Here is a 9,876-nt window from a genome sequence, read left to right on the forward strand (position 1 = left end):
CCGCAACACTGGAATAAAGCGGTCCACGGAGCATCTGGGGCTCAGACACCACAGGGCAATGAGTTCCCAGGGGGAGTGGGTTTTCAGGGACTGCGAATTTCCAGGGCCTAGTGAGTTTCAAGAAGAGTGTGTTCCCAGGGGCGGTTGGGTACCAGCTGTAGGTTCCCAGGAACAGTGGGGTCTCAGGGTCATCAAAGGTCTCAGGACCAAGGAAAAGCACTGAACATTGCGGCGTGGGAAATCACAGAAAAGTGGGGGAGTGGTCTCGTGGAGTCTCAGGAACAAGGAGGATCGTAGAGCTGCTGGGACCAGGGCTATATCACAGGACACTGGGGCGTTAAGGGCAATGCCATTTCCAGAAAGGCAGAGGCAAGCAAGGTAGGTCACTAGGCGCTGGCCAGCAGCCTGCCTCAAGACTGCTTCCCACTGCCTTTTTTCTTCCCACAGTGGTGTAGGCTCCAGGATCAGGGCTTGCTAAATGAGGTTAATCCCGCTCCCCGCCCCCACCTCTTTTCTTCTTTTTAAAACTGGACACACCAAAAAAAGCTTCTTAGCAGAAATTCCGCTCCCACGGGAAAACCAGTTCCAAAATAATGTAATCAGGAAGACCTTGCCAGCGCCTCAGCTCAGTCTGGGGACATTTGACATTTGTTCTTGTTTTGTTTTGTTTCTTCCCTCCACTTTTAAATGCATTATTTATGTATTTGTTTGCTTGTTTGTTTGAGAAGGTGTCATCCCAGGAACCAACTGAATGAAGATCCTCCTGCCTCAGCCTCCTCAGTACTAGGATCACAGAAGTGTGTTTGAACCTAGCTAAAAATAACTATGTGATTTAGGAGGGAGAAGGTTACTGGAGATAAAACCTAAGGTCTTTGGGAATGATAGACAGGGGCTGTATCCCTGAACCTTTGGGGGTATTTCTTCTTCTTTTTCTTCTTTTTCTTCTTTTTCTTCTTCTTCTTCTTCTTCTTCTTCTTCTTCTTCTTCTTCTTCTTCTTCTTCTTCTTCTTCTTCTTCTTCTCCTCCTCCTTCTCCTCCTCCTCCTCCTCCTCCTTCTCCTCCTCCTTCTTCTCCTCCTCCTCTTCTTTTCTCCTCCTCCTCCTCTTCTTCCTTCTCCTCTTCTTCCTCCTCCTCCTCCTCCTCCTTCTCTTCCTCCTCCTCTTCTTCCTCCTCCTCTTCTTCTTCCTCCTCCTCCTCTTCTTCCCCATCCTCCTCCTCCTCCTCCTCTTCCTCCTCCTCCTTCTCCTCCTTCTTCTTTCTCCTCCTCCTTCTGCTCCCTTTGCTTCTCTTCCCCTTTTTCAAAGGTGTTCAAAACTATAAATTCCCTACTACACAGTATTTAAATACATCCTACATGCTTATTGTATTTTTGTCGCCTTTCTGTTAAAATATGTCTAATTCCCCTGGTGTTTTATTTGTACCCATGAATTAATTATCCCAAAGGGTGTTGTTAGTTACAAACATTGGGGGTTTCTGCAGAAAACTTATGCTTATTAATTTCTAATTAACTCTGCTATAATTAGAGAGTAGATTCAGGATGATTTTTATTCTTTTAAATATAGAACTTGCCTTAATGGCCATTCTGGGGTCCCACTTGGTATATGTTCCATGTGAAGTTAAAAATGAATGTGTACACTGTTGTTAGGGTTGAACCTAGGACCTCATTCATGCTCCCCAGGCCCTCTTAACTGAACTAACCCCCCCCCTTTTTATTTTGATTCAGGGTCTTGCTAAGTTTCTCAGGCTGGCCTTGAACCTGTGATATGCCTACCTAAGCCTTCTGAGTAGCTGGCTTGAACTACCAGGCCTAGCTTAAATGATAATATCATAATTTAGGGACTGATTATATGCAGGCAGTTGGTAGTGGTACTCCCATCTTTGATGCCCTTCCTGAGGTTTCGGCCAGTGCTGTAATTTCTAAGTGAAGTTAATTTCCTACCTTGGGAGTGGAAATTTCTGTTTCATACTTCCCTTCTGACATTTCTCACTGTGCATTTTGGGGACCCTGTTGGTTAGTGAGTGTATATAGCTTTGGGTTGATGTCTTCCTGACAGATTGCTCCTCCTGTCACTGTGAAATGTGTCTATCTGGTAACAAGCTTTGTCTTGAATCTGTTTTATCTAAGCAGCCAACAAACCTGCTTACTTCCTGTGTGGCGATCTCTCTCAGTTGGCTTCCATATTTGATAGAGGTTTGTCTCTCTTTGTACTCAGTCACTGTTGGCTTGTCATTAAATTTTTTTTAAATATTTATTTATTTATTTATTATGTATACAATATTCTGTTTGTGTGTATGCCTGCAGGCCAGAAGAGGGCACCAGACCCCGTTACAGATGGTTGTGAGCCACCATGTGGTTGCTGGGAATTGAACTCAGAACCTTTGGAAGAGCAGGCAATGCTCTTAACCTCTGAGCCATCTCTCCAGCCCCTGTCATTAAATTTTTTAAAAGATGACCATCTAATGTCGCTTCTGATAAATGTCATTATTGACTGTTGATGCTTCTCCTTCTCTTCTTTACATGCTTCATTTGTGTATGTGTGTGCACACACATGAATGTGCACAGTGCATATGTGGAGGTCAGAAGGCAACTTACAGAAGTCAGTTCTCTCTTTTCACAGTGTGGGTCCAGAGGACCAAATTCAGGTTGTCAGGTTGGGTAATAAACACCTTTAACTGCTGAGCCATATCACTGGCCCACTCTTGTCTTGTGTGCTCCATTAATTCATTTAACACTTTCTCAGATAACCTTTGGGCACCAACATTTTCCTAGGCTGACAAAGAGGGTGAGCAAAATTAATTAGGCCCTTGAACATTGGACCCTTTTGCCTCTGTTTCCCAAGTGCTGGGGAAATTGCACGGAAAGAACAGGGAGATGCCTGAGGGGGTCATGTGACTTGCTGTTGGTTCCAGATTACTGCCAACAGAGTTAGGGAACCAAACTGTCAGCTTGATCATGCTGCCAAGAACAGGCATAACTGTGGGCATTTGACCTACACTGGAAAAGTTCATCCAGGAAAAATTCCCAAGGCATTCCATTTAATTTATTAATGTAGACCACATAATGAAACCTCTTTTTGTAACTTATCATTCTGAAATGAGGAGGGTGAGAATTTAAATATCATATGCTCTTCTGCAACCCAGTGTGTTTGATTGCTTATCTAAAACTTGCTTGTCACAACAGACACTAAAACTAAGTGGTGGTGCACACGCCTTTCACCCCAGAACTTGGGAGGCAGAGGCAGGCCATCTCTGTGAGTTCGAGGCCAACCTGGTCTACAAAGTGAGTTCCAGCACAAGAGCTATTACCCAGAGAAACCCTGTCACCAAAAAACCAAAACCAAAGAGAGAGGGGAGTAAAAACCGAGACAATATCTGAACTGTCTCCTAAGTCCAAAACATCCGACTCTGAGTGGTAAGCCCTGTGATGCGGGATGTGAGGGTGATCTGGCTGCGACATCTGTGTCCCCAGTAATCGCCAGGGTTGAGTCGGCTGATCGAGGCCAGTCAGGTCTATAGAATGAGAGTGCATGAAACTCAGAAGAGACTTTGCACGTTCAAACTACCATATTCCACTCCCTGGCCCCCATACGCTTGTAACAATATCATAATGGAAAATGCGTTTAGTCCAACTTCAAAAGTCCCCGTCATCTATCACAGTCTCAACAATGTTTAGAAGTTCAAAGTTCAAAGTCTCTTCTGAGATTCGTGTAATCTCTTAAATGTAAAATCAAAATAAAAAACCAGATTACTTATCTTCAACATATAATGGCACAAGATATACATTATTGCTCCAAAATGTAGGGAAGGAGAATCGAGAGAAAATTCTGGACCAAAGTAAAACCTAAAACCAGGTGGACAAAGCTGCCAAGTCCTGCTGCTTGCTGGGGCTGGAACATGGCCCCCTTGTTCAATTACATCTTCGCCAGCTTTTTGGTTTTGATGGTTACCTTCACTGCCTAAGCTTGACTATCTTGGAACTTGCTCTGTAGACCAGGCTAACCTCAAACTCAGAGATCCATCAGCCTCTGCCTTCCCAGTGCTGGGATTAAAGATTTGCACTACCGTACCCCACTCTAAACTTTTCTTTAGTTCCTTTTCACAAGTTGGAAACTTGCTGGGTGGAATCTTGTCCTGAATCCACCACACCATCTATTCCATTTCTTAATCTGTTTATTTCCTTGAACACACGGTTTATCTCTCTTCTGCTCCCTGATGTCTCTTTTCTCAATCTGTACCTTTTTATTTGTTCAGCTTGCTCCTTTTCATGGTAAATCTTCATTAGAGTTAACATTGATAACCACATGGCAGGGTCTATACTAGGCTGTTTTGAGATTTCCTCTGCCAACAGAATCAATCCAAAACTCTTCACTTTAGCCTCAGGCAGACTATTCGGACAAGGGCAAAAAGTAGCCACGTTCTCACCAAAATATCACAAGACCAGTCTCTAGGCCACATACTAACATTCTTCTCCTCTGAAACCTTTTGATCTCCACAGTTCAAATCATTCTCGGCATCACTGTCTTTCATGCTCCTGCCAGTATGGCCCATAAAGCTGTGTTTAAAGCATTCCACTGCTTTCCTATCCCAAAGTACCAAAGTCCAAATTCCTCCAAACAAAAACATCGTCAGGCCCATCACAGCAGTATCCCAGTCCCTGGTACCAGATTCTGTCTTAGTTAGGATTTCCTACACAAAGGCCATACCTACTCCAACAAGGTCACTCCCATATGGGTGCCATTTTCTTTCAAACCACCACACACATCCACAGAAGAATGTGTGGATATATATCTTTGGGGCAACCTGAAATCTATGTTTTGGGTCATGATCATGCATGAGTTTGGCTCAAGAACAAACTATCTCTTATTCCCTTTGAAGTGACAACTGAGCTTTTTAATGAACGTGAGAGGGGCCTCATGACGAAGTTGGTGATGTTATAAAAAGATTCTCCCTGTTTCATTCTCTGTGGTCATCTGCAAAATTAGAAGTAGGTCCTCGCCAAGACCATGACCTTGCTGGCTCTCTTGGACTTCCAGTGTCCAGAATGTGAGGCATAAAATTTTGCTTTATTAAAACAAAGATTAAAAGTGCCTGTCATTTTTTTTTCTTCCCAGTAATTGACAGGTAATCAACAGTAAACCTCTGACTTTATTCTACACTAACTTCTCCCTACCCCTGCTCTGGCCTTTGCTGGTTCCTCAAGTCACCTCTGTCCATCCAAATGGAAATGAATCCAGAGGGCACCTGTGTCACTGATGCCCAATGGCCGCACATCCCTGAACCTGGCTCCTCCCCGAGGACTTGGGTTTTGGTGTTTCCAAGGGTCTCCTTCTCACCTGGGGTCCCTCAATTAGCCAGGACTTCCCTAGACATTCTTCAGCCCTGGGTTTGTAGAATTTTGGCCAGTCTACCCTCATGGTCAAGGCTAAATCAAGGCTATAGTAAACATGAGCACCCTTTGTACTCTGCCCTACCGGGAGGATGCCTTTCCCACCACACCTCTGCTCCTGCGCACGCCTTAGAGAGCTGCTGCCACATCAGACACCAGTTTATGGGTCCCTAGGTGCAGGCCAGAGGGCTTCAGGAAGTTCCTGCTATTCATTGGGGAGTGGAAGGGGTATCATGCTGGCATTTCCAGTGGTCTCAGAGATACCCCTGTTTCCTCTATAGCCCCTATGCCTGAAGCAAGCAAGGAAACCCAGGCCCTCAATGGCCTCTATAGAGGTTTCCTGACCTCCTTATGTTGCAGGATATCTGATCACACTATGAACCTTGAGACTGCATTATTTACTGGAAAAACCTGTTTCTGATTGTTGTGTGGCTCAGCCCTAGCACTCACCTTTAATCCTACTGCTTTCTGCATATTGAAAACAGGATTAAATAAAGTCAACATAGGCCCACAGGCAGAGCAAGCAACCAGCTGACAGGAAGTGAACAAGGAAAAAAACCATAGAGAATAAGAGGCCGACAGGAGGATGGATAGAGAGATGCACAGAAAGTAGAAGGGGGAGACATTCAGTTTGAGGGTATTTTGTTTGAGAAGGCAAAGGAGAGAGGAAGTTTGGGGGGGACATCAGCTGAGGTGGAAGGTGAGCTGGGTGCTTTCTCTTCTTCTTTGAGTTAGCAGGGTTTCACCCCAGCATCTGACTCCCGAGTTCTATTGGTAAAATCAAACAATTGAGATTTAGTCAAAAACAACACCCTTACATTTTTTTTTTATATATATTTGTTTCTTTGTTTGTTTGGTGGGGGGCAGGCACATGCACGCATATGTGGAGCTGAAGTCTAAGAATTAAATTCAGTTTATCCGGCTTGACAGCAAGCACCCTACCCGCTGAGCCCCCTCCCTCACCCCATTGGTTTGTTCATGGTATTTTGGAGCCTCCTGGTTGTGCAGGAATGGAATGCTGGTGATTTGGATTCTGGGCCACTCCAGCTTCACTGGAGGCCATCAGTCTCCAGATTCTTCTCTAAAGTGATGATCTGGTTGACACCAGCCTGTGGAGAAGGAGGAGGGAGCAGGGAACCCAACTCAGGTGCAAGATTCAAGGGAATGTGGTACAAAAACCTCATTCATCAAGACAGCATCTTTATTGAAGTGATAATCACATCAAGTGACCTATTCAGAAGGGTAAAGCTACATGGTAGTAAGTACATATTCAAGGTTTTGCAGCCAAATATTTTGTCACCCCAAAGAAAACCCCACCACCACTGGCAGTGGTTGCTTATCCTCCCCTGCTCCGGCCTCCAGCAGTATGCCTTCTGTTTCTACCAGTCTGCTATTCTGGATGTTTAACATATACCCGATGATGATGATGATGATGGCAATTGTTGTAGTGAGTGGCGGGGCTGCGTCCCGCCACCCGGTTAACTTTACCCAAAATAATTACACGGAAACTGTATTCTTTTAAACACTGCTTGGCCCATTAGCTCCAGCCACTTATTGGCTAGCTCTTACATATTGATCTAACCCATTTCTAATATTCTGTGAAGCACCACGAGCTGGCTTACCAGGAAAGATCTTAGCCTGCGTCTGTCTGGAGTGGGAGAATCATGGCAACTCACTGACTCGGCTTCTTTCTCCCAGCATTCTGTTCTGTTTACTCCGCCTATCTTAATTCTACCCTATCAGAGGCCAAGCAGTTTTCTTTATTAATTAACCAATGAAAGCAACAGATAAATACAAGACCCACCTCCATCAGGCAATGATGATGGTGATGGTGATGATGATGGTGATGGCGATGATGATGGTGATGGCGATGATGATGGTGATGGTGATGATGGTGATGATGGCGATGATGATGGTGGTGATGGTGATGACGATAGTGATGATGGTGATGATGGTGATGATGGTGGTGATGGTGGTGATGGTGATGATGGTGATGATGATGGTGGTGATGGTGATGGTGGTGATGGTGATGATGATGATGGTGGTGATGGCGATGGTGATGACGATGATGATGATGATGGTGATGGCGATGATGATGGTGATGATGGCGATTGTGATGGTGATGGCGATGATGATGATGGTGATAATGGTGACGACGATGACGATGGTGATGATGATGATGATGATGCTGGTGGTATGTTTCCTTTTGTGTGACTTCTTTCACTTACCTACAACACTGTGAACCTCCTTACAAACTCTGCAGAAGCCAACTGTGTATCTTCTCTGAGGAGCTGTCTGTTCAAATCCTCCAAATCCTCCACTTGCTTTTTTTTCTCCTTCCTTTGCCAGTTTCTCACTTGGATTTTTAACACTTTCCTCTTGAGTTGTCAGAATTATTCCTTTTTTTAAATTTATTTATTATGTATATAATATTTTGTCTGTATGTATGCCTGAAGGCCAGAAGAGGGCACCAGACCTCATTACAGATGGTTGTGAGCCACCATGTGGTTACTGGGAATTTAACTCAGGATCTTTGGAAGAGCAGGCAATGCTCTCAACCACTGAGCCATCTCTCCAGCCCCCCAGAATTATTCCTTTAAGATTCATTATTATTTATGCGTATGTGTGTGCACCTGCCCGAGTTTACATGCACCATATGCATGCGGGTGCCCATAGAGGCCAAACAACACTGGGTCTCCAGGTTAGAGTTACAGACAGTTTTGAGCACTTGGTGTGGGTGCTGGGAACCAAATCTGGGTCCTCTACAAGAGCAGCAAGTGCTGTTAACTATTGAGCCATCTCTCCAGGCTCAAGATGTCTTCACAGATCCTGGATACTAGGCCCTTATCTAACAGTGACTTGCAAGTGTTTTCTCCCATTCTGCAGTTTATCCGTTCTTTTCCTGACAGTGCCCTTGGATTCAAAAAATATGTTAATTTAGTGAAGTTCAACTGATCCATTTTGTTAGTGGTGGATGTGTCAGTGCTGTGCCTACGAGTCCACTGTCAAACCCAAAGACTAGAATTACCGCCAACCATGTTTGCTGTCAAGAATGGTATCAATGTAGCAGCACCAGATCCAAGATGGCGGCCAGCCAGTGAAGGAGCTGGAAGAGATCTGCAAATGTGAAATGAAAAACTTCCATAACATCCAGGTTGATGAAGCTAATTTATTGACTTGGCAAGGGCTTATTGTTCCTGACAACCCTCCATACGACAAGGGGGCCTTCAGAATTGAAATCCACTTTCCAGCAGAGTATCCATTCAAACCATCCAAGATCACATTTAAAACCAAGATCTAACACCCTTACATTGATGAGAAAGGGCAGGTCTGTCTGCCGGTAATTAGTGCTGAAAACCAGAAGCCAGCCACCAAAACCAACCAAGCACTGGTGAACGACCCCCAGCCTGAGTACCCACTCCAGGCTGACCTAGCTGAAGAATATTCTTAGGACCGTAAAAATATTCTGTAAGAATGCTGAAGAGTTTACAAAGAAATATGGGGAAGAGCGACCTGTGGACTAAAATCTGCCATGAGTGAGTCCAGCAAGTTTGAGCAGAGCCCCTGAGCAGTGTACTCAGATACCCCGCAAAGCAGGACTCTGTGGAAAATTGACACGTGCCACGACCTGACGTCCGCTTGTGGCAGTTACTAACTTTCTACAGTTTTCTTAATCAAAAGTGGTCTAGGTAACCTGTAAAGAAGGATTAGAATTTCAGATGTTCTTAAAAAGAAAAGAATGGTATTCATGCCAGCTGGGGCGGCACACAACTTTAATCTCAGCACTTTGGATGCAGAGACAGGTGGATCGCTGTGAGTTCAAGACCGAACTGATCTACATGGCGAAAATGTCTTTAAAGGGGGGAGGGGTATCCTTTCAGCACTTACATAAAACAGTATTTTAATTTATTTCTGAAAGTGAACAGTAATGCAGAAAATCTGTGACAAAAAAAAAAAAAACCAACATTTTAAAACAAAGATGGATCTGCCTCTGCACCGTCCTTGTTCACCTGACTCCCCCACACTGGCAAGAAACTCCTGCAGGGAACAAAGGGAACTGTACTAACCTTCAAACTCCATGGTAGGGAGGGAACTGTCCCAGGACAGCAGCGGAGTAACCGGTAAAGCTTGGCAGTGAGAAATTATCCCAAAACTAAGCTGCGTGTCTGAGACTGGAGGAAGGCTACCGAGAACTTACAAGTAACAACCAGGCCTGGTGGGACAGATCTGTAACGCTGTCAGGCATTATAGGCAAGTAATGTAACAATTCTAAGCAATAGGAAGTTCAAAACCCACCTAAGCAACAAAGCTGATCTCAGACCAGCTTAGGCAATTTAGTGAGATCCTAACTCAAAACTGGCAGACACTTGACTAAGGTGCATGAGGCTCCAGGCACTAACCCAGGACTCCCAAGTCTCCCAAGAGCCTCTGACCTAGTGAAGAAGGCTCGGCCGGGAGAGGCTGGATCATGGGTACCCACATCATCAGAT

The 9,876-nt window shown here is 44.7% G+C and overlaps 1 pseudogene; it reads left to right on the forward strand.

Annotated features, from left to right (window-relative positions):
* Window positions 1–8,489: 8,489 nt before the first annotated feature.
* On the forward strand, window positions 8,490–8,945 carry LOC130889029 (ubiquitin-conjugating enzyme E2 L3-like; annotated as a pseudogene).
* The last annotated feature ends 931 nt before the right edge of the window (window positions 8,946–9,876 follow it).

The sequence above is a fragment of the Chionomys nivalis genome, chromosome 17, assembly GCF_950005125.1.
Source record: "Chionomys nivalis chromosome 17, mChiNiv1.1, whole genome shotgun sequence".
In the NCBI taxonomy this organism is placed as follows: domain Eukaryota; kingdom Metazoa; phylum Chordata; class Mammalia; order Rodentia; family Cricetidae; genus Chionomys; species Chionomys nivalis.